Genomic DNA, 23,732 nt, shown 5'->3' with positions numbered 1-23,732 from the left:
TTTTTACAGTCTTTGGTATGACCCGGCCGCGGTTTGAACCCACAACCTTCCAGTCTCAGTGCGGACACTCTAACCACTAGGCCACTGAGATGGTAATGGTGTGTCGCCAAACGGGAATCCGAGTATACCGTTTTTTTCCGTGTATAGTGCGCAAAATTTAACCAATTTATTGTCCTAAAATCTGGGGTGCGCATTATACATGGGTACAAAAAAAAAAAAAAAAAAAATTTTTTTAATTTTTTTTTTTTTTTTTTTAAGTCCCAATGATCGTCACACACGCAGGGAGGCAATGGGTCCCATTTTTATAGTCTTTGGTATGGTCTTATCTAGGCTGGATGTAATTTTTTTTGTTGGCGTTGATTTCTCCGACTGCCCGTAAACGCACCACCGCGCTTCGTGCGCGCACGGGACAGCAAACGAGCAGGTGATCGAGCAAGCGTCTGATACGAGAGCATTGCGGTCGCATGGAGCGTGTTTGAAGTGAACAGCAGAGAAGAAAGGCAAAGTGTTGTGAAATAAAATGCACAGAACGGATGCGCAAGACACGTCAGCAATATAAAGAGCGAGAGTTGTTTTCTTCCTATTAGTTTCAATTCACAGTTTAATTAGCAGTTTCAATCAGCAAATAACAAAATGCGTATTACAGGTAATATTTTATTTCACAACACTTTGCCTTGTTCCTTTGGTCTCTGCTGTTCATCCTAAAACACAAAGGCGCTCTTTAAGCAATGCGACAGTGAGCGCCCGGCGCGCTGCGGTTGCGCGACCGCACCAAATTAAGCTCCCTGCGCAGTGCGCACTGAGGTCCACTTAAATTTTAGAAAGTACATCAGGACTTTAAAAATATCTTCTAAATTTCAGCGACGGCTCTGTCACAATAATCGACCAGCCCGGTGCAGTTGGGCGGTCGGCGGCGCGCTACGGTTGAGCGTTCTCTCGCGCGCTCTCTCTCTCTCTCTCGCTCTCTCTCGCTCTCGCACACACGCAAACCGGATATCATACGGAGGCCGCCATTACAGATGCGCAGAACGGATGAGCAAGACACGTCAGCTATATAAAGAGCGAGAGTTCAGTTCTCTACCTAAATCTGTATTACAGGTAATATTTTATTTCACAACACTTTGCCTTGTTCCTTTCTTCTCTGCTGTTCACTTCAAACACGCTCCATGCGCACGGAGCGCGGTGGTGCGTTTACGGGCAGTCGGAGAAATCAACGCCAACAAAAAAAATTACATCCAGCCTAGTTAAGACCATACCAAAGACTATAAAAATGGGACCCATTGCCTCCCTGCGTGTGTGACGATCATTGGGACTTAAAAATAAATAAATAAATAAATTAAAAAAATTTTTTTTAAAAATTCATAAAAATTGGGTGTGTATTATACATGGGTACAAGCTTTTTTCCAGCATCAGCATGCCATTTTTAGGGGTGCGTACTATACATGGGGGCGCACTATACACGGAAAAAACGGTAAGTAGAATCCGCCTTGTTCATTACTCGGTGAGACTTTTGCAGTCCAAACAACTCAAGGATGCCGAAGTGGAGAGATCAAAATGTTCCGTTGTTGGATGAATTAATCCACACATATCAGCACATCAGAACCTCAAAGTGCCTGGTCAAATTTCATTTTTCAAGCAGTGTTCTCACGTCTGTGGGGAAAGTCCTGCTTGTTAAGGAGTGTTTCAGAAATCTTTAGTCTGTATAGAGAAGGATTTGCCGAAAGACTTCATTTCGTTGATGGTTCAGTTCCTTCAATCTATTGAAACGACGGACACAATAAAGCGGTAAGTTTGAGATGACACAAAAATAATAAACTTTAATAATATTTTCCGCAGGCGGCTCGGTGGTGCACTGGGTAGCACGTCCGCCTCACAGTTAGGAGGGTGCGGGTTCGTTTCCACCTCCGGCCCTCCCTGCGTGGAGTTTGCATGTTCTCCCCGGGCCCGCGTGGGTTTTCTCCGGGCACTCTGGTTTCCTCCCACAACCCAAAAACATGCTTGGTAGGCCGACTGAGCACTCCAAATTGTCCCTAGGTGCGAGTGCGTATGGTTGTTTGTCTCTGTGTGCCCTGTGATTGGCTGGCAACTGGTTCAGGGTGTCCCCCGCCTACTGCCCGATGACGGCTGGGATAGGCTCCAGCACGGCCGCGACCCCCGTGGGGACTAAGCGGTACGGAAAATGGATGGATGGATGGAATATTGTCCGCACTTGTTTTTATAGCATTAGCGTCAGTCTTTCTGCTGAAGTTGGAGCTGTGCGGTGTTTTCACTTCTTGTGGGTGTATTTTGAGTAGTTGTATCAGATGAATTGCAGAGAAGGTGCTGTATTATTCTTGGGTAACGCAATGTGTTAAATGCATTCTGTTGGATTTTGGTCCACAATTTGGGAAGCGCGCTATCCGCGCCTCATGGCAAAAGCCATAGCCAATCACCTGTTATCCAATTTACTCCCTGCGTGCTCGTTTTATTTCTTCAGTTTTAGGAAAAGGCTAAGACACCGAAACAAAATTTAGACTTACACAGGTTGGTTGAGTTCAATCACAATTCTTGTTAAGAAAGCTCTGTTTTGAGGAAAGTACAATACAGCGCTGGGCCTTTCGTGCAATCATGCTCAAGAACAGAAAGTCTCCATTCAGAAAAGGCAACGTTCAAGGTTTTATGGTCAGCTTATATTCAGTTGCACATGCCAGTGTGGGCCGAGTTTGATGGGTGATGAGTCAGGGGGTGTGGCAAGTTCGCAGGAGAGTTTGATTCCATGGGAGTGGATGCTGGTTCAGTGAGATCTGGTTCCGTGGGGCTGGGTGCTGATTATGGGCGATTCGGTGTGTGTGGGGGCTGTTGTTCTCCATCCCGTCTTGGCCATCATCTTTGGCCGCGTTCTTGGTTGTTTTCCTCCTGCCGCTCTTCCTCTGGCACATCTACTGGTTTTATCTCCAAGTGTCCTTTTCGTGTAAACCATTCTTGTACATACATCCACTTCGTCCACTGTCATACACCGCCCATTCATCATTCTTTCAATTTTGTACTGAATTATGTGAGCTTTTGGCTGTGACATCATCAATTTAATAATATTCTCTGACTATGCAAAGTTTGTACTCACCACTTACCATGTTTTTGTTTGTTTGTTCTTTTGATACTCCATGTATTTGCTTGCGTCATCATATTCTTAGTTTAATCATGCTTCCAACCATATCTTTTCTTTGTTAGGCAAAATATTTCCCTATGTCCAGAACGTTCAGTAGTAATCGAAAACTGGCGTCTAGCATTAGTCAAAACATAAGACATGATCAAGTACTGAACATTTTTAGACGACTTTGGTAGTGTCCGTGATTTAGAAAATCATCAGGCATGCATTAAACAGTTCCTTAAGGGTCATTAAGCTATTCAGGCAATATATCAAAAAACATTTATTTCAAAGTGCTCAGAAATACATATCTAGGGGTGTAACGATTCATCGATACACATCGATGAATCGATATAATGCTCTACGATTTATTGGCATCGATGCTAAACGTAAACATCGATTTATATTGCCGTGTTTGACCTCGCACATTAGACGCGACTTTATTTTGAAATCCAGTTCATTGTTGCTTGCTTCCTCTTTCCGGGAGCAGTGCGCACGGCGTTGTTGTGTTGTGAGCAGAGCAGGCACGTGAAAGGGGAGTCGACAACTAGTACGCGGCTCCTGGGCTGGTCCTATGGCTAGTGTCCAAAAAGACGAGGAAATTTGCTCCCCTTTAGGCTTCAAGTCATTCGTTTGGAAGCACTTTGGATTCCAAAGAAAAGATGGCTCAACGGACAAGACACGGAATACAACAACATCCACACAAGGTCAAAACAGCAGAAAAAACGGCAAGGGAGACTAGGACCGAGGACACCAGGGTACGGTACTTTCCGAACACGTTTAGCCAGTCGTTCCAAACCTCCGTGTTCACTTGAGGTAAATTTTGGATTCTATGCGTCACTGTATGTCACCTTAAATGGCGACCTTGCAGCAGTGAGAAGACCCTAAGCTATTTTTGCGGTACACAGAAGATCTAGTTTCAGCAATGTGTAGGTGCTTAGAATATGGAAGGGCCATTCGTCCGTGACCAGGAATACCTTTGTCCATGCACTTTTAAGGGCATCGGAAGTAACCAATAGAGTGAGACTCGGACCGCAGCTGTTGTCTTACGAGGTACAAATGATGGGGGAGAACAGATAGAAGGGGGGTCAAGAACGCGAAGAGGAGAGCGCGAAGAGCAAGGGGCGCGCAAGGCGCAGGGGCGCAAGGGGCAAGAGCAAGAAGCGCGAGGGCCTTTTTGGGGCGAACATCTGTGCTGTCAAGAGCTGAAACATCTTTGCTCTTGGGGCCACCCTAACTTTTGGAGAGACATCACTTTGACATCGGTTGAATAAATCTTTTCCCAATCAGCCGTGTGTCACCGAAGTGCTTCCTTACCCGGACCAGCCATCGTCCACTGAGTGTTTTTTTGGAGACCAGCGAAACAACAAAGACCATTCACCACATTTTTGGCGTCACGAACAGGATTCGTGTTCCCCCGGGGAATTCCTGCCCGCTTCCTGAGCGAGAATCCAGCGGTCGACCAGCGGCTGTCATTAAGGTGAGATGCTTCGCCCACAGTTGCCGCGATATGCTCGGTTCTTGGACAGGTGGGGAGTCGGCCCCTTGAGGGGGGCAGTTACAACCGAATCTGATGTGGCCATGAGCTGTCTCGGGAGTAAGTTGTCTCTCCCAGTCAAAAAGTCGTCATAATTCGACTTTCGAAGGGGGAGTGGCCCCAAATAGAAGCAGCAAAGGAAAAATAAAATAAAAAATAGAAAATAAACAAAAAATAAGAAATAAAAAGTGAACAGTAACTTAGAACTTAATGGGGAATGTGCACAGTGGAGTGAGTGACATGTCTGGTGAGAATGATGAATGATGAAAAAGAAAAAAGCCCGAAGTAGTGTGGCTCGTGACGGGACAGGTTGTCAGGGACATCGCTGTTGACCGTCACAATAAAAGAATGGTAGAAAGTCCCATAAAACGTGGACTTTAGTTTGGCGACAGATCCGATGGAGGATAGAAATTTTAGCTGTGTGAATGAGGCGAAAACACAGATACGATTGAACACTGTTGCGACAGGAAACGACCCGCCCCAGATGCAGTTCCTGGAAAAGCCGAGACACTGCAGTCGCACTCAGTGGCCGTACGGGCCAAGTGCGCACCTGTGGAGAGTTTCGGTGGCCGGGTTAGTCTCCGTCAAAAGTCCGACAAAAAAGGGAGGCTTGCGCTGACCGCGTTTGGCAAATAGGAAAAGTGCGCAGCCTTGGCATCCGTAACTGTGAGCATGAATGTGGAAGTGACCCGGTCAGACCCTTTTTTAAGGGTGCCGAAGTGGTCCGGCCAGACCCAGTTATGGGTGCCGAGATCCGGTCAGATTTAAGGGTACCGAGGAAAATAAAGCGCGCGTAAGCCACGTCGTTTGGACACTGATCGAATTAGAAGTGTGTGGGGGTTACAAGGCTCCTCGATTTAAACGCTGGTGCAAGAAAATGGCAGAGTAAACTCGGTGGGCTGTCATTTTTGAATACCGAGGCACCACCCATTGTAGACCTTGGGATTACTCTGTAAAAGAAATATGAAGATGGGAAAAAAAAAAAACTACCTGTGAAATAGTTTTTCCTTGATGTATGTCATGTCAGTCGCACATTTCGAACATAGAGCAATCGCACAGGAATGAGCAGAAAAGTTTCTTTATTTATTTATTTAGCAGCGCTATCAGAGCAGTCTTCCTGAGGGCCCTCTGCATGAGTCACACGAGCACACATATTGAACGTTGTCATTGTCATTTGTGTAGAGTCTACAATAGAAAAAAATGTCACCATTGAGCGCAGCCACCACATCGTAAGCCTTCACTGTTGTCTTCTTTTAATCTACAGTACAGATGTCAAACTAATCATGCCTGTCCATGGTCTTCATGCAGGTCTTAAAATCAGCAGCCTCCTCACACAAGACTGCTTTGCAATCTGTATACAGGGAATTATGAAGTGTCTCAGAAGAGTGGAATTAAGACTAGACGAAATTGAATTGAGGACTTTTTTTCTTGTAAATCAAGCAAAAAATAACTGTAGTCAGTAGGGGTGTAAATCGTGGGTTTTGTCACGATACGATATCATATAGATACAAAGAAGCACCATACAATATTTGCCGATATCTTAAAGCCTGCTGTGATTCATTCACGATACATCACGATATAGTGCTCTACGATCGATATCGAACAATATCCTGATTTATAACAATTCATACGCAAAATCAACAAGGTACTTGTCAGGTTTATTTCGCTGACTGAATAAGTGAATAGAAGAGCAAAAGCAAACAAACCACAAGTGAGACAGAATATTAAGTCTTTTCTCGCGAGGAGTGCAGTACAGATAGCTTGAGACAATCTCTACACACACTAAAAATCTGTAGGCACTCCCGCTCTTTTTATTTGGATTTGCCCTACCCACAGTGTGAGACACTAGGTGTTTACATACTGATAAGAACATCTGGGAAGAGGAGTTTGAGTGGACTGGATACAGAAGAAAAACCCTTTGACCTCTAGTTAAAACATAGCAAGGGAAGTTTTACGACATTGTGTAGGATGCAACAAGCTGTTATTTATTACTGGTTATATACATTCCAACCTAATCCTACGATAAAGATAGTTAGGAAAACCCTGACTTTAATGGTCACTTGGAGGTTCATCTGGGGTGCAGGACAGCAATGAGGCATGTTGTCTAACAAAGTGGTCTTTGTTAGAAAGGAACTGTCCTTCTGTGGTACATCATAAAAACAGCAAGGCCAAACAGCAAGCATATATTGCAGTAATATTGCAGTAAGGCATTGAGTAGAGAACGCATGATAACATATATATACATTTTTCTAACAATTCCCTCCTGTTTATCATAAGTTCTCAGAGACCATCTTATCACCTAAAAGTGGCCATCTCAAAAAGATTTTCAGCCGTAGGATCACAATTCATAAGAACAAATCTAAACCCGGGAGGAGATCGAACCTTAATAATCAATGTCAGAGTCGGGAAACAAATCGGACAGGTTTACCACAGGAGCTTCACAGATGGGGCCATCGCCAGAGCGACAACCCTCGTCAGTCGCAAAGTCTTCCCCTTGGAGCAACGGAAAAGTCTCAGCTGCTGGAGAGATAGCAGTTGTAATTAACCTGTTAATTAGAGACCGTAGACACGGAATACAACAACATCCACACAAGGTCAAAACAGCAGAAAAAACGGCAAGGGAGACTAGGACCGAGGACACCAGGGTACGGTACTTTCCGAACACGTTTAGCCAGTCGTTCCAAACCTCCGTGTTCACTTGAGGTAAATTTTGGATTCTATGCGTCACTGTATGTCACCTTAAATGGCGACCTTGCAGCAGTGAGAAGACCCTAAGCTATTTTTGCGGTACACAGAAGATCTAGTTTCAGCAATGTGTAGGTGCTTAGAATATGGAAGGGCCATTCGTCCGTGACCAGGAATACCTTTGTCCATGCACTTTTAAGGGCATCGGAAGTAACCAATAGAGTGAGACTCGGACCGCAGCTGTTGTCTTACGAGGTACAAATGATGGGGGAGAACAGATAGAAGGGGGGTCAAGAACGCGAAGAGGAGAGCGCGAAGAGCAAGGGGCGCGCAAGGCGCAGGGGCGCAAGGGGCAAGAGCAAGAAGCGCGAGGGCCTTTTTGGGGCGAACATCTGAGCTGTCAAGAGCTGAAACATCTTTGCTCTTGGGGCCACCCTAACTTTTGGAGAGACATCACTTTGACATCGGTTGAATAAATCTATTCCCAATCAGCCGTGTGTCACCGAAGTGCTTCCTTACCCGGACCAGCCATCGTCCACTGAGTGTTTTTTTGGAGACCAGCGAAACAACAAAGACCATTCACCACATTTTTGGCGTCACGAACAGGATTCGTGTTCCCCCGGGGAATTCCTGCCCGCTTCCTGAGCGAGAATCCAGCGGTCGACCAGCGGCTGTCATTAAGGTGAGATGCTTCGCCCACAGTTGCCGCGATATGCTCGGTTCTTGGACAGGTGGGGGGTCGGCCCCTTGAGGGGGGCAGTTACAACCGAATCTGATGTGGCCATGAGCTGTCTCGGGAGTAAGTTGTCTCTCCCAGTCAAAAAGTCGTCATAATTCGACTTTCGAAGGGGGAGTGGCCCCAAATAGAAGCAGCAAAGGAAAAATAAAATAAAAAATAGAAAATAAATAAAAAATAAGAAATAAAAAGTGAACAGTAACTTAGAACTTAATGGGGAATGTGCACAGTGGAGTGAGTGACATGTCTGGTGAGAATGATGAATGATGAAAAAGAAAAAAGCCCGAAGTAGTGTGGCTCGTGACGGGACAGGTTGTCAGGGACATCGCTGTTGACCGTCACAATAAAAGAATGGTAGAAAGTCCCATAAAACGTGGACTTTAGTTTGGCGACAGATCCGATGGAGGATAGAAATTTTAGCTGTGTGAATGAGGCGAAAACACAGATACGATTGAACACTGTTGCGACAGGAAACGACCCGCCCCAGATGCAGTTCCTGGAAAAGCCGAGACACTGCAGTCGCACTCAGTGGCCGTACGGGCCAAGTGCGCACCTGTGGAGAGTTTCGGTGGCCGGGTTAGTCTCCGTCAAAAGTCCGACAAAAAAGGGAGGCTTGCGCTGACCGCGTTTGGCAAATAGGAAAAGTGCGCAGCCTTGGCATCCGTAACTGTGAGCATGAATGTGGAAGTGACCCGGTCAGACCCTTTTTTAAGGGTGCCGAAGTGGTCCGGCCAGACCCAGTTATGGGTGCCGAGATCCGGTCAGATTTAAGGGTACCGAGGAAAATAAAGCGCGCGTAAGCCACGTCGTTTGGACACTGATCGAATTAGAAGTGTGTGGGGGTTACAAGGCTCCTCGATTTAAACGCTGGTGCAAGAAAATGGCAGAGTAAACTCGGTGGGCTGTCATTTTTGAATACCGAGGTAGCTGGTGCGTTATCGCGGCAACGGTCCGATCCCGATTTGTCGAGGCGCACTGTAATAGCATGCACGTCTGTCAAAGTTTGATAAATTTGAGCCGGCGACAAAACCGCTATTGGACGAAGGTTTTGTGCGGCTGCTGTGTGAAAAATGGAAAACGTGGAAAAGAGGCCTCTGGGGGGTTTAGTAGTGATATAAAAAGTAATTTGTGTGCACACTTAAGTTAAATTCCGCAGAAGAAAAGGGAAATATACAGCGCTATTAGAAACGAAACGAAACGACACAAAAGTTAAGTAAGACGTGCGTATTTGTCAGTGCATCTGCTCTGATGACAGTTAAAATGACCAAACTGCTCAACAGCAGTTGGAAAGAAGCAAAATGTGGAATGGATTCGAATCCCGTTGTATGTCTTTTGTGTCCGTGTGTAATTTTTGTGAACTCTGTCAGCTTAATGTTGTCTGTTTGAGCTTCTGAATGAATGGACGCTTGAAGTGTGTATTTGTTGGGCCCCGTAAGTGTGCGTGTGTGTGTGTATACGTGTGTGCGTGCGTGTGTGCGTGCGTAAATGGGTGTGTGTGCGTGCGTGCTTGTGCGTGCGTGTGTGTGGTTATGCTCATGAGCGCGCATGGGTGTGAGCGCGTGCTTGTAGAAGCAGCAAAAGGAATGGATAGGATGGTGTGCTCTCGTTGCTTTGGGCGCGTGCCCACCTGCGCTGCACGCGCGGGGAGAGGGATCCAGCCCCCTGGGCGGCAGGGTGGCCAACCTGTACCTGCCCACTGTGTTTCAGGCTGGCCCCTCCCCGCGCGGGTGACGTCGGGGCGGTGCGAACGGCTGGAGTTGTGCCCATTTTAGGGGCCTGCGTGGCCAGCAGCGAGAGAAACTATGATAGAATGGTGGAAGACGGAATGCTGAAGGAGCAAAAGAATGCATGACCAACTGGAGAAATAGGAGCATGCGTGTGTTAACCAATACGACACCAATATAGATGTATCCAAAGAAAAACATGCTGGGACGACAGCAAGCGGTGGCAGAAGAGTGTGGCCCCCTCGTAAATAATGGGGGACCCCTCTAAGGCCAGCTGACGCTCCTTTTAGCATTCTGAGAGGAATAGGAAATTGGATCTGACGAAAAGCTCAACTTATTAATTTAAATTGCTGAAAGGATGACAAAATTGAAAACAAATTATTGATACTCGTTTCTTTGGGGCTCTCCTCAATACTTCAGATTTTCTGTTACATAAAAAACCTGAGACGGCGGATACATCCGTTGTCTCATGGAGGACATAGAGACACAGCATGAACTTAGAATTAATGTTTAACAGCCGTCTAACAGGTGGAGTAGGAGCATGCGAGGGCTAACCACTACAACACAAATATAGGTGAATTGAGTGTCTAAAGAAAACTCAACCGGTCAACACTAATTTATGAGAACAAGAGCGGTATCAAGTCCTCACTTGCACAGCAGCAGCTGGAATTAAAGGAATTTTCTGGATTTAGACATAGGACTGAATTGTATGCATGGAGAGCCTGCTCGTAAATTGCGTTGGCCCGACAAGGCTGACCATTGCCCACTGTAACAAGACGCACAGGTCAAAAGCAGCAAGTTCAAAATAGAGGAGGAGATGCCAACGAGGAGAGATTGGATTTGGTAGTAATCTGTTGGTTCTTTTAATATTCTTGTAAAAATATGCTCGGTACAAATAAATTAGCGATAAGACCAATTTAGAAGTCCAAAAGTAAGAAACTCAAATGAAAATCACATTCTAGATTCGAATAATAGAGCCTAACTGGAGCATGGGAAAAGTGAACAGCTGAGAAATGGCCTTCGATGTAGTGGCGGAGAATTAAAAATTCAAGATAGTCCAGTAATATCGGTAAGTGAGCATAACACCAATAATACTGAGGTCAAACCGGAGATGATGCTATGTTTGGAACATGACTTAATTATGAATAATGTACATTCTGTACGCAAAATTGGGAAACTTTATCTGAAATTGAAGGCTCAAATCAGCAAAGGTGAAAAGATGATAGAGAGGATTGCATAAAATCAAAGGCAGGAAAACAAACAATAGAATGTAGCCTGAAATTAGGATGAGCTTCTGGAAATCACAGTATAATTGAGAGAAATCACAGTTAAGACTTGAAATTTTAAGTTTGGGGTAATCTGCCACTTTAAAATTGTTCCCATAAGGTCCATCACAATACAGCCGAGAGCTCATGAAGGAAAGGCAACGTTTTTCTCAAATATATTAAATTGTTGTTAATAGGAGAATTGGAAGTTTGATTAACAAAAGGTACTAGGTAATTAATGGCTAATTGGAAGACGATATTTAAGTTTGGTTTCCCAGTCTGTCTTTTCCAGTATCCAGCAGTGACCCTGAAACTCGATCCCGAGACTCCACCGACAGCTGAGAACAACAAGAAAACGGTGCATGGCTCTGAGGCACCTTTGACCTTTTGCAAGAGCAAAGAAGGACTATATTTGTGCTTGGGGGGAGCACAACGGAGGAAAACGACATCCTCTGAGGCGAGAGTGAAGAAACTTACAAGATGTGAATGGACTCAGTTGAAAATGGACTCATCCGAAAGTGAGGAATGAGTTGGCTCTGAGGCTACAACTAAAGACAACAACTTGACAATGAGGTGCGGCGAAAGAACCATGAGACATGAAATGTGCAACAAGCGAACTGGACTCCTTGCTGGGGCGTAATCAATACTTGGTGGGGCTTGAGTCGAAGTGAATGGAAGCTTGCTTGGGCACTGAACTTGACACAACTGAGGAGTCTTGATAAAAGATAAATAAATAAATCAGGAACAAAAGGTGTAGTGTTACAGAAAAAGGGAAAGGATCATAATCAGAGGATAAATTTCGATAAAACAGGCCAAATTGTATGAAGTAAGAGTAGGATCACATTTAGTCCACCCAGCTTAACAATTAGACATAGAGTCATTGACAAATTGGAGATGAAAATAGGACATTAGGACCCAATAGGATGCAGTCAAGAGGTGGCTAAATTGTACAATGGACCTGATTATTATCAATTAATAAAATTAGAAGTTAATTACACCTCACGGGGAATTCTGGTGTCAGAAAGTCAAGGAATAACAGCCATGGAAACTTTTGACAGTTAAGAATAATGCGGCATAAGAGTCACACAAAATGACAGTTAACGAGATGACAAACGTGATAGGACTCAAATAACAAATGCATTGACAAGGCAAAGTGAAAACACCATAGGGGAGTAGACTGTCGGAGGGACCCTTTTGAGTATCTTTACCCAGCGGTTCGATCAGAATGATTGATTAGGATAAAATTATTTAAGGACCATCTGAGGCTGCTTCTTTCCCCATGCTCACCCTTGAACAGGCTCAGCAGTAGAAATAACTGAATTTGTTAGGCATTTAATTGACAGTTTTACGGTAAAAGTGAGGAACGATTGTATGAAATATTTAATCGAGAAGATCATCCAGAAATGAAGTGTTACCTTCAATATTCACTGATTGCCTACTCACTTACACATACTAAATTTGTTTGGTGTGGAATGAGAGCTGAGCGATGAAGGTGACTGAATTGGCACTTGTGTGGTTAAGAATGTGTATGTGTGTCTGGGACAGGGTGAAAGGCCAAAGTATTTTGGAGTTGGGGTGAAAGGGTCACAGTTGAGGGTAAGATTCCTCTCACATGAGACTGGAACACCCAAGTTTGATGAGTGATGAGTTGTAACCTTAACCAACAGCTGATGGTTAATCAGAGGCACCATGAACAACAAAATAGTTCATGGAGAAGGCCCATTTCAGCAACACGAATGGACAAGACAGGACTAATATCAAACACTAGGACAATGGACTATATGACATGACAGACTTGGACTCATGGGACGACTGACTATGTGGATGACAACCAAACATTTGAAACTTAAGCTTGCTTGTGGCAAGTGCAAGCTTTGCTTTGTTTCTGTGCGTCACTTGACTTATTGCAGCATCAACCACCAGCCAAGGAGCAGATTGCTGGCTGTTTTATAACTTGTAATAATTTTGCAGGTTGGCGATTGCAGTCTTGGAGAGTTTATATTGAATTCACGTGAAAATGTTAACCCTAACCCTTTTGATTTTTGTGATGATTGAGGATTTTCAGGACAGAATCCCCGGGCGCCGTGATTCGTTGTGTGTCTATGTTTTATTTTGATACTCTATGCCTGTGTACTTTTTGTGAGCACAAGGGTCCGCTGTCAGCAGGGCTGTATGCTCACTGGCAGGAGTGCGATGATTGTTGTTTTGTTGCCGAGTGTGGGGTGAACAGTCAATTTTCAGGAACTTGGGGATGACGGTTCTGGATGAGTGAAAGGTTCGACAAACTGGCTGCAGGACGTATGATGATGCGGTAGGACGTTTTGGCGGTTCCTTTTTGAATGCCTGATGACACATTGAGTGAATGTGTCAGAGGGGGGGAGTTACATTTAAATGAGTAAGTAGATATAAAAGCTATTTGCGACATTCAATGTTTTTTCGGATTCAATTATTTTTGAGGCTTTAACAGGACGTGCCAGAATTCAACAGGCAGTGATGGAAGGAGCAGGAGAAGCAGCTCGAAAGGAAAGGAGTTAATGGGAGACAACAATCTGGAATGGATGCAAAGCGTGGTAACAATCTAGCGACAGTAACGGTTAAAGTGTTTCAACGGAAAAGCACGAATGATGACAAATCATACAGCTGATAGGGATTAGACTGCAGCGCAATAGACAACAAATGTTTCAAATGTAATTAAATAAAATAGGAAACTGGACCAGAAACAAGCAATAGGGATAATTTCTTAACATATGAATGCATTAAAGCTGCTAATGAAGGGAAAGTATTTAAGAACACATTTTAAGAGGGTTAATTTGCATAACAAATGTTGAAAAGAGTTGAATAGTTAAATCATTTTGGGAAGATTACAGGTTCATTCAAAAGGGCGACTGATTTGAACAGTAAGATGACTTGAAGGGGAGACAAAGATAATGTACATAAACAAATTGGGTGAACAAAATTGACAGGACTGATGCCCATTTGAGAATACTGAGAAAATTTTGAATCAAAGAGAAAATTTGGAGTAAAAAGTAATATTTGGACTGGGAAAAAGCAATTGCAAAGACTGGTTGACAGGACTTCCGACAGGGACAGCTGCAGCAGGAAAGACTAACTTGAACAGGCAGAAGTTACTCTGCTACAGGACGGATCTTGCGAGACCGACAACACGACGAGAAATAAGGGGGATTATTCATAACTCCTAGGGGGAGTGTTTGTTTGTTTGTTTGTTTGTTTGTTTGTTTGTTTGTTTGTTTGTTTGTTTGTTTGTTTGTTTGTTTGTTTGTTTGTTTGTTTGTTTCAGGGATCACGTGGGCCTCTGGATCATAGGAGTAGATGCCGAGAACGCTCGGAGGTTCTACTGAGCACTTCGATGAGACGACGACCACCAGTCGTCCCCGTGCCCCAATCAACCCCAAAAGAGAAGATTTAGTTTGCAGACGACGGTTATGGAGATGTCGTCTACTGGGGGTGACCGAAGGGGGCCGGGAGGATTTCCGGCCTACGCTGGGCATAGCTGCTTTTTTCATTGCAACTCAAGGTTTTGTGCTGTTGTCATCGTTAAATACTGGCAGTGGATCCCGATTATTGCAGACCCCGTGGACGCTGACCGGGGCCTGGAAAGAGACTCTGAGGACGGTGAAGTGGACAAAGATTTTGGATGGACGGCAGGCCCTGAGCAGTGATCCCGGGGCAAATTCACTACTGAGCATTCAGTGGACTGGACTTTGCATCGACAGGCACTTACATATGCAAGGGGGGCAACACTGAGGGCGCTTCAACGTTTCAGTATGCTGTGATATTGCGTCAATATTTTATCAATCAGTACTTTATCTGATGACTACATGCTGCAATTACTTTATCTTATTCATTTAACTTTTCACATGTTAACATTGACAATGCAGTTTGACTGTTTAGCGGTCGGTGAACTTGTCATTTCTTTTCCTTCTGTTTTGTGAGCTCATACTGTTTTGTGGATTGTGATATGTGCCAAGACTCCTTGTACCTGGCTGACGCCAGGTGGAAGGAATCACTGAGGATGTTAGAAAAGGCCTCCCTCTTTTTCCGTGTCATTAGACTGGCATGGTTTTTTCTCGAGGGAGGGCCGGCAACTTTTTGAGGTTTCTAACGGACCACACCAAATTCATTGCTTCATTAATTATCGACGGTATTGAGATATTACCTAAGGGGGGTGGTTATCGTCATTTGAATAATGTGGACTTCAATTTTCTTTATTTGTGGTTCCTGAGAGGCCTCAGATTGCTGTCAGGGAGCAATTGGATACCAAAGTAGTTTGAGCTTTCCTAGTTAAAATAACCTTAAGTAGCATGCCTCGAGCGTGATATAGGCTGTGCAGGTATAGGCCAAATTGTAGACGTGATCAGAAAATTTGGTTGGGTGAAGATTTTTGGATGTTTACCGATGTCATCTCTTTTTGGACCGTTTTCGGGACATTTATAAAGTCCCGGAGGGGGGAATGAGGTAAATTTTGGATTCTATGCGTCACTGTATGTCACCTTAAATGGCGACCTTGCAGCAGTGAGAAGACCCTAAGCTATTTTTGCGGTACACAGAAGATCTAGTTTCAGCAATGTGTAGGTGCTTAGAATATGGAAGGGCCATTCGTCCGTGACCAGGAATACCTTTGTCCATGCACTTTTAAGGGCATCGGAAGTAACCAATAGAGTGAGACTCGGACCGCAGCTGTTGTCTTACGAGGTACAAATGATGGGGGAGAACAGATAGAAGGGGGGTCAAGAACGCGAAGAGGAGAGCGCGAAGAGCAAGGGGCGCGCAAGGCGCAGGGGCACAAGGGGCAAGAGCAAGAAGCGCGAGGGCCTTTTTGGGGCGAACATCTGTGCTGTCAAGAGCTGAAACATCTTTGCTCTTGGGGCCACCCTAACTTTTGGAGAGACATCACTTTGACATCGGTTGAATAAATCTTTTCCCAATCAGCCGTGTGTCACCGAAGTGCTTCCTTACCCGGACCAGCCATCGTCCACTGAGTGTTTTTTTGGAGACCAGCGAAACAACAAAGACCATTCACCACACACTCCACTGTGTTCCTTCATTTTCCCATTCAAGGTCCTCAGGCCCTCAAGGGCCTGGGACAGGCTTCCATCAGCGGCAGTACCATTTGGAATAAATGTGCAGCATTGCTCACCAAACATGGCGCAGACACCACCCTCTTTTGAGAGTAGCATGTCAAGGGCCATTTGGTTCTGGAAAGCCATGAGGGAAGTAGCGGCCAGTTGGGAGTGGACCGCCCTGAAACCCGCCTCGGTCCAATTTCCAAGCCTCTGCACGTTGTAATGGATGTAGTTGATCCTGTCGACATTTTTGTTAAGAGTACACCACCAACACAGGGTGGATTCAAAACCAGCTATCTGATTCACCAGCTTACACTTATCCGGCACTCCTCCGGGAACACCAATTGCATCAATTTCGGTCAGATCATCATCGGCTGTCAAATTCAAAGATATTCTGGTTTTTACCAGCTTTTTTTTCCTTTTCTTTTTTCAGATCTTGGGATGTTGATACATATACAATTTAGCTTGACTACATTCTCTGAAAGCAATGGCTTCTTTTTTCTTTCTTCAATGGATATTACTATATAGAATGCTCTGTCACACATCTTACAATCCAATCGACGTGATAGACTTCACACGATCTTTGATCATCGGTGACGGTAGAACATAAAGCAATGGTCGCAAACCCATACACATGACATATTCAATTGTCTTTACAGCTTGTTTTGCCATTAACAATCAATTGTTTCGTTTAGCAGTTTATTCTTATACTAGTTACCTGAAACAAATTATCCACATTCACTTTAGATATATTCATCCCATTCGTTAACATCTACAGCGGTTGTTGACAAAGTATACATATAAACATCATACTCTCATGGCAGTGCAGATCTGACACAGCAGATCATCCTGCAAAGGTCAAATTGATCTTTTAAATTGCTACAATGCAGCATAATTAAAAAAAAATGTTTTTGGAGTGATCAATATAAGTTGTTCACTCATCTCTCCCCTACTCATTATGACTTAGTTCCCGCAAATACCATATTGCTGAAGTTAACAAAGTGGCAACAAAGATAGCCACCTTACATGCAATAACGTCATTGTTCCATTTTCTTGTTCCCGGCATTTCTCTAAGAGGTAAGGCTCCCTTTGGGTCACTTTTTCCCGATTGAACGTTACCTCAAAAGAAATTACCCTTTTTTAATTTGCTAGGACCACCTCAACTGGCCTTTCTGCTATTTTAATGGCAGTTGACGTAATTATCAATATTCAATGTGGCCCTTCCCCCTTGGAAGAACACCAGTGTTTTGTTTTCACTGCTCTTAATGAGAACGTGCTTTGTTCTTTTTGCCTTTAAAATATTAATTATAAATATAAAATGTAAATGCCAAATTTAAATCATCCTTAGTTTCCCACTTGGTTTTAAAACATGGTAATCTATATTGTCGCCCAAACAATTTTTCATACGGGGTTAAACCCACAGTACTTGTAACATTTATGTACAGTTTGACCAGGTCTAAACATTTTGTCCATGATCTTCCATTTTTCCCATGCACATTTTCACACTTTATACCAGTTCTGTCACGAGAATTAATTTTCAAAATCCCATATCTCGGTATTATTATTATTATTATTATTTTTACATAAAGTTTTTGCCACTGTTAAGGCATTCAGTGTTTTTGTTTAAACCAAATCAAACCATTTTGAGAATGCATCTATTATGACCAGGCATTATAACCCTGTGGATTGTGTTTAGCACATGTTAAACAAGCTCTACAATTGTTTTATTCATTTTTTTTTTTTTTGAAAATGTTTTGGATATGAATCAAATCCGTATGTTGTATAAAGCTGACTGACCTGCCCCACTATCCCTCCTCTTGAGCCATGTGACACGCACTATGGCTCAATATTGCTGCCAATTGGTATAGGTTCTTTGGTAGGATAGGTCTGTCTTCTGGTCATTTATAGATGCCATTCTCTACTCTTGCCCCTCTTTTTGTCCATGATTGAATTTCAATCTATGGACTTTGTCGCTGCACATCTTTAAAAATGTTTCAGTAATTCAATCCGCTTCTTGTGTGTATAAAATTTGAAGCGTCTTTTGCACTGCAGCTATGCGGTTCCGTCTGCAAGCTTGTTACCTCTTGACACCTTATCAGTCTCGTGCGTGCCCTGCACACGTGCACATAGCTAATTGTCGTGGCAATTGGACTGCTTCCACAACTAGCTTAGTTGTAGTTTCTTGTAGTTTCTTTTCAATCAGTTTCTCATCGTTTATCACAAGAATCTTAGTAATTTGAACAAAAGTCAAAAAGTATGTTTTATTTTACTCAATTGTACGATTTAGAGAATCCATATGTAGTAAAGCGTTGTATTACTACATATGATTTCATCTTCATTTAATTTTGACACACCTTTCAAAATGCTTCTCAGTGTCCCAGTGCACACATGTTTTGCGTGTGTAACTGGTTGTCTCAACCCGTGTTCCACATCCTAACCTTTCCTCCCTCCAGGTGTCAAACCAATCAAGATAAAGATAAAAACTAACAAAATAACCGCCAGTAAATTAATATAATAGACAATTCTTGTTGTTTCTTAACTTTAACTAATTCAATCACTCTCTTATCCTCAAATGCAAAAACTTGTGTAGTCTTTACACAACCAATCGACTATTTCTTCTAAATTTAGCTTTGAAATGTTATTTAATAATTTTGCTTCATCCAATTCCAGAAAGGAAGTTCTTTCCATCTCTCAAATTTTGTTTTATCAGGGCTAGGCATTAATGCAGTGTGGACCAGTTTCTGCCCACAAAAAAAATTGCTTGCCTTTCTTTTCTTCTTATTTTCACAAAATTGCTTTTGTTTTGCGGTGCAAATCATATAGACTACAATCTAGCAAATTCTTTTGTGCACCTACATTAGCCAATTTTAACACATAACACTGACAGCACACAGACAACACAAAAACTTACAGCAGAGACACAGCTCACAAACAATACAAACAAACAACGCTGCGCAAACGTCATCCTCTATTTTGACGTTTTGGTTATACTTTTGTTTTCTCCTCAGTGCCTTTTATCCTTCATGCAAATATTGTCACATCTTCCTTAAGCATCACTCTCTGAGGAAATCACACTGTCCCAGCCCCGCCCGCAGCCATAGCACCCCTCGTGCGAGGGGGGGGCGTAGCATCAATGTTGATTGGTCACAGGCTGGCCATTTCCTGCAACAACCATGATGCCGGCCCACCGCCCACACGAGCATAGCAAAGGCCCACGCGGACAGCCCCGCCCCGCGACAACGCGCGAGCGCAGGCACGCTTATCAGTTCCACCTTCTCAAAAGGCAGGCCAACTTTGCTGTTGCCCTCCCCCATCATGTTCACCTTCAACATCTTTCAGTCTTTTACACAACATTTGCTGTCTCTTGTTCCCATCCTATCAAGCCACCGTTCTCGTAACTCTCTGCCACACACGCCTTATTTTCTCTATTGCACACACCTTGCTCATCTCAGTTTCTCCAACCAACTTAAACACACCATCATCCACTTCTCAATTTCCCTAGTATTGCTCAACAGTCTCCAGAACATTCTCCATTACTGATTTCCTCCATTACTGATTTCTTCCATAGAACACACATCTCACTCGCACTCATACACACACCCATTCATGAGGATCCTCTGCGCGCACACGCACACACACACACACCAGCACAAAAGAATGACGCACAACAAATAGAACACACATCGATCCCACTAACACACCTTTTTGTTTGTCTTACTTTTCAGATTTATTCTCTATTTCACTTTTAGAAGCTATTTGTAATTCTTTTCTATTTATTTAGCAAATTTAACTTCAGTGTTACTTTATATTACTTTATCCTTTTAACACAAATATCTCCTGTATATTTAAGCTAATTTCTCTTTAATTTTGGCAGCCAGGTTCCCACTTCATTACATGGAAACCTGATTTGATTTGACTTTGGCCTAGTCATAACTGTCTTTGGTAATTTATGCAGTCGCGTGCCATGTGACCGTTTTCCCCGCAACTCCAGCATTCTATTGGAGTTTGCACAACTCCTCTTCCTCGGCCTCTAAAGCCTTCTCTGTTGGGTATTGCTCGCCCTCTCTGGCCTTTCTGTCCTCTGCCTGCATTTTGGTAAAAAGTGTCACTATCCTGGTCTACCAAAAAAGTGTTTTTTGAAGCTTTCATTTGTTTTCGTTTTTGTTTGTCTATTACTACTCTTTCTGCATGGAGGGCGTGATTTATGTATTCCTCCCGCTATGATCTTTAGTTTTGAATTTGTAGCATGTGTTTTCTCTACGTGCTTCTCTACTTTCTCTAGACTTCTCCCTTCTTCTCTAACTCTGTAATTTTGGTTTTCTCTTGCCTGCCTACTGTTAGGCCCAGTCTCATCATCTTCCTACCTGCAATACAGTGCTTTCTGAGCTCTCTCTTTCCTTCTCTCTTTCTCTCTCTCTCTGTCTCTCTCTCCCAAAACACTACATCATCAGATGCCTTCTTTAATTTCTTTAAGATTTATTTATGTTGTTTCGTTTATGGTACCTCTAAGTCCTAATAATTTGGTTGTCCCTCAAATTTATATTTTTTAACCCATTTATAGTTCATGTCGGGGTAGGGACTTTCGCTTACTATTTAAGAGGAGCGCTCAAATCAGATCACTCTCAGTCAAACCGTTCACAAGCATACCACGCGCGTTTTTTTTTTAAGAACAGAGGAGTCTGCCCCTCCTGCTGCGGAATTTAACTAACATAAAACGTTAGGGGGCTCCACATCCGCCCCTGCAGAATTGAACTGTTTCTAGTTGTACTTGATAGGGTCTAGAATTCTCAAGGTTTTTTTGTTTTGTTTTTTAATAACAGAGGAGTCCGCCCCTCCTGCTGCAGAATTTAACTAGCTTGAAAGCTAGGGGGCTCCACATCCGCCCCTGCGGAATTTAACTGTTTCTATTTAGTAGAATTAATATTCCTACTCACGGTCTGCTGATTCTCTTCCTCGGAAGATCTCGTCAACCTTCCCGGTGTCCAGCCGGACTGATCGAGACAGTCCCGTCAAAGGGCTTTTGTTTACCTCGGCCGAGGATTGTCACCTGCGTCGAAGAGCCCGCTGGAACCGTTCAGGGCGTGTTGAGATCCCGGAACGAGCCCCCAATTTCTGTCAGGTTTATTTCGCTGACTGAATAAGTGAATAGAAGAGCAACAGCAAACAAACCACAAGTGAGACAGAATATTAAGTCTTTTCTCGCGAGGAGTGCAGTACAGATAGCTTGAGACAATCTCTACACACACTAAAAATCTGTAGGCACTCCCGCTCTTTTTATTTGGATTTGCCCTACCCACAGTGTGAGACACTAGGTGTTTACATACTGATAAGAACAACTGGGAAGAGGAGTTTGAGTGGACTGGATACAGAAGAAAAACCCTTTGACCTCTAGTTAAAACATAGCAAGGGAAGTTTTACGACATTGTGTAGGATGCAACAAGCTAAGTTATTTATTACTAGTTATATACATTCCAACCTAATCCTACGATAAAGATAGTTAGGAAAACCCTGACTTTAATGGTCACTTGGAGGTTCATCTGGGGTGCAGGACAGCAATGAGGCATGTTGTCTAACAAAGTGGTCTTTGTTAGAAAGGAACTGTCCTTCTGTGGTACATCATAAAAACAGCAAGGCCAAACAGCAAGCATATATTGCAGTAATATTGCAGTAAGGCATTGAGTAGAGAACGCATGATAACATATATATACATTTTTCTAACAGTACTGCAAACTCTTTATTTAGGAAATTACAAAGTGCTTCCAAACTAATGACTTGAAGCCCAAAGGGGAGCAAATTTCCTCTTCTTCTTGGACACTAGCCATAGTACCAGCCCAGGAGCCGCGTAGTTGTCGGCTCCCCTTTCACGTGCCTGCTCTGCTCACAACACAACACGCCTCGCACTGCTCCCGGAAAGAGTAAGCAAGCAACAATGAACTGGATTTCAAAATAAAGTCGCGTCTAATGTAAGAGGTCAAAAACGGGCGATATAGATCAATGTTTACGTTCAGCATCGATGCCAACAAATCGTAGAGTATTATATCGATTAATCGATGTGTATCGATGAATCGTTACACCCCTAGTAGTCAGTAACTTTGACAGTACAGCAATTACCGTTTTTTTCCGTGTATAGTGCGCCCCCATGTATAGTACGCACCCCTAACAATGGCATGCTGATGCTGGAAAAAAGCTTGTACCCATGTATAATACGCACCCAATTTTTATGAATTTTTTTAAAATGTTTTTTTAATTTTCTTTTTTTTTTTTTTTTTTTTTTTTTAAGTCCCAAAGATCGTCACACACGCAGGGAGGCAATGGGTCCCATTTTTAAAGTCTTTGGTATGGTCTTAACTAGGCTGGATGTCATTTTTTTTGTTGGCGTTGATTTCTCCGACTGCCCCTAAACGCACCACCGCGCTCCGTGCGCGCATGGGCTGCGGACGTGAAAAAGGCGGCTCTGTATGGGAGAGACGTTGAAGAGGAATAAAAACAACCTTGGAAACCAAAACTTGCCCCTTGTCGTGACTCGGAGCCGCAACAAATGTTTCGGATTTGTGTAGGGTACATTGTGACAGACGGCAAACTAGCAGGTGATCGAGCGAGCGTCTGATACAAGAGCATTGCGGTCGTATGGAGCGTGTTTGAAATGAACAGCAGAGACGAAAGGAACAAGGCAAAGTGTGTCAGGAGTGAGGTGAGCCAGGGCGACCAAATGCAGCTTGGACTAGGATTTATTGAAGGGAAAGGGAGTTGGAAGGGAGTCAGGTGGGGAAACGAAGACACAAACGGGATAGAGACTCACGGCCAGAAAACAGACAGAAGTCTTCTTGGAAACTTGGATACATGGACACTTGGACAAGGATAAAATTCTGACCGTGAGCCTCCAGACAGACCAAGAAAACCAAACGACAGGAACACTGGGCGCGGACAGGGACGGATCACAGCAGTAGACACCGACAGGGAGAAATACACGGGCAGGGCTTAAATACACAGGGTAACAAGAAGAACCAGGTGACAGACATTACGGTAACGAAAGGGGTGTGGCCGAGGGAAGTGCAGGCAGCCCGTGCTCTGGCACGGTTGTGACAGTACCCCCCCCCACAAGGGACGGCTCCCGACGTCCCAAAATCCAATCCCTCACGACGGCACGCGGGGGGGCGGGTGGGCAGAGAGCCGCACTCGGGCGGCGACTAGGGGCAGAGAGCCGCACTCGGGGGGCGGCGACTAGGGGCAGAGAGCCGCACTCGGGGGGCGACGACTAGGGGCAGAGAGCCGCACTCGGGGGGCGGCGCCTAGGGGCAGAGAGCCGCACTCGGGGGAGACTTGGGGGACAGAACTGCACTCAGCGGAGGTCAGGGGCCCAGGGCCACACTCGCGGCACACACTGGGGGCCTGACGCGCAATCGGCAGGAACTTGGGGAACAGAACTGCACTCAGCGGAGGTCAGGGGCCCAGGGCCACACTCGCGGCACACACTGGGGGCCTGACGCGCAATCGGCAGGAACTTGGGGAACCGAACTGCACTCAGCGGAGGTCAGGGGCCCAGGGCCACACTCGCGGCACACACTGGGGGCCTGACG

General features: G+C 44.2%; 1 protein-coding gene across 1 annotated transcript in view; it reads left to right on the top strand.

Moving 5' to 3' along the window:
* The window catches only part of LOC133167122 (uncharacterized protein K02A2.6-like), an 84,321-nt gene extending 61,460 nt beyond the window's left edge, over positions 1-22,861 (top strand). Inside the window, exon 2 of the transcript XR_009717916.1 lies at positions 22,847-22,861. The gene's annotated coding sequence lies outside the window, so the exon portion shown is untranslated. The remainder of the gene's footprint in view (positions 1-22,846) is intronic.
* Positions 22,862-23,732: the final 871 nt, after the last annotated feature.

The sequence above is a fragment of the Syngnathus typhle genome, linkage group LG14 (assembly GCF_033458585.1).
Source record: "Syngnathus typhle isolate RoL2023-S1 ecotype Sweden linkage group LG14, RoL_Styp_1.0, whole genome shotgun sequence".
Lineage (NCBI taxonomy): Eukaryota > Metazoa > Chordata > Actinopteri > Syngnathiformes > Syngnathidae > Syngnathus > Syngnathus typhle.
The sequence above is the reverse complement of the archived record's forward strand: the minus strand, read 5'-3'. Positions and strand labels throughout refer to the sequence as shown.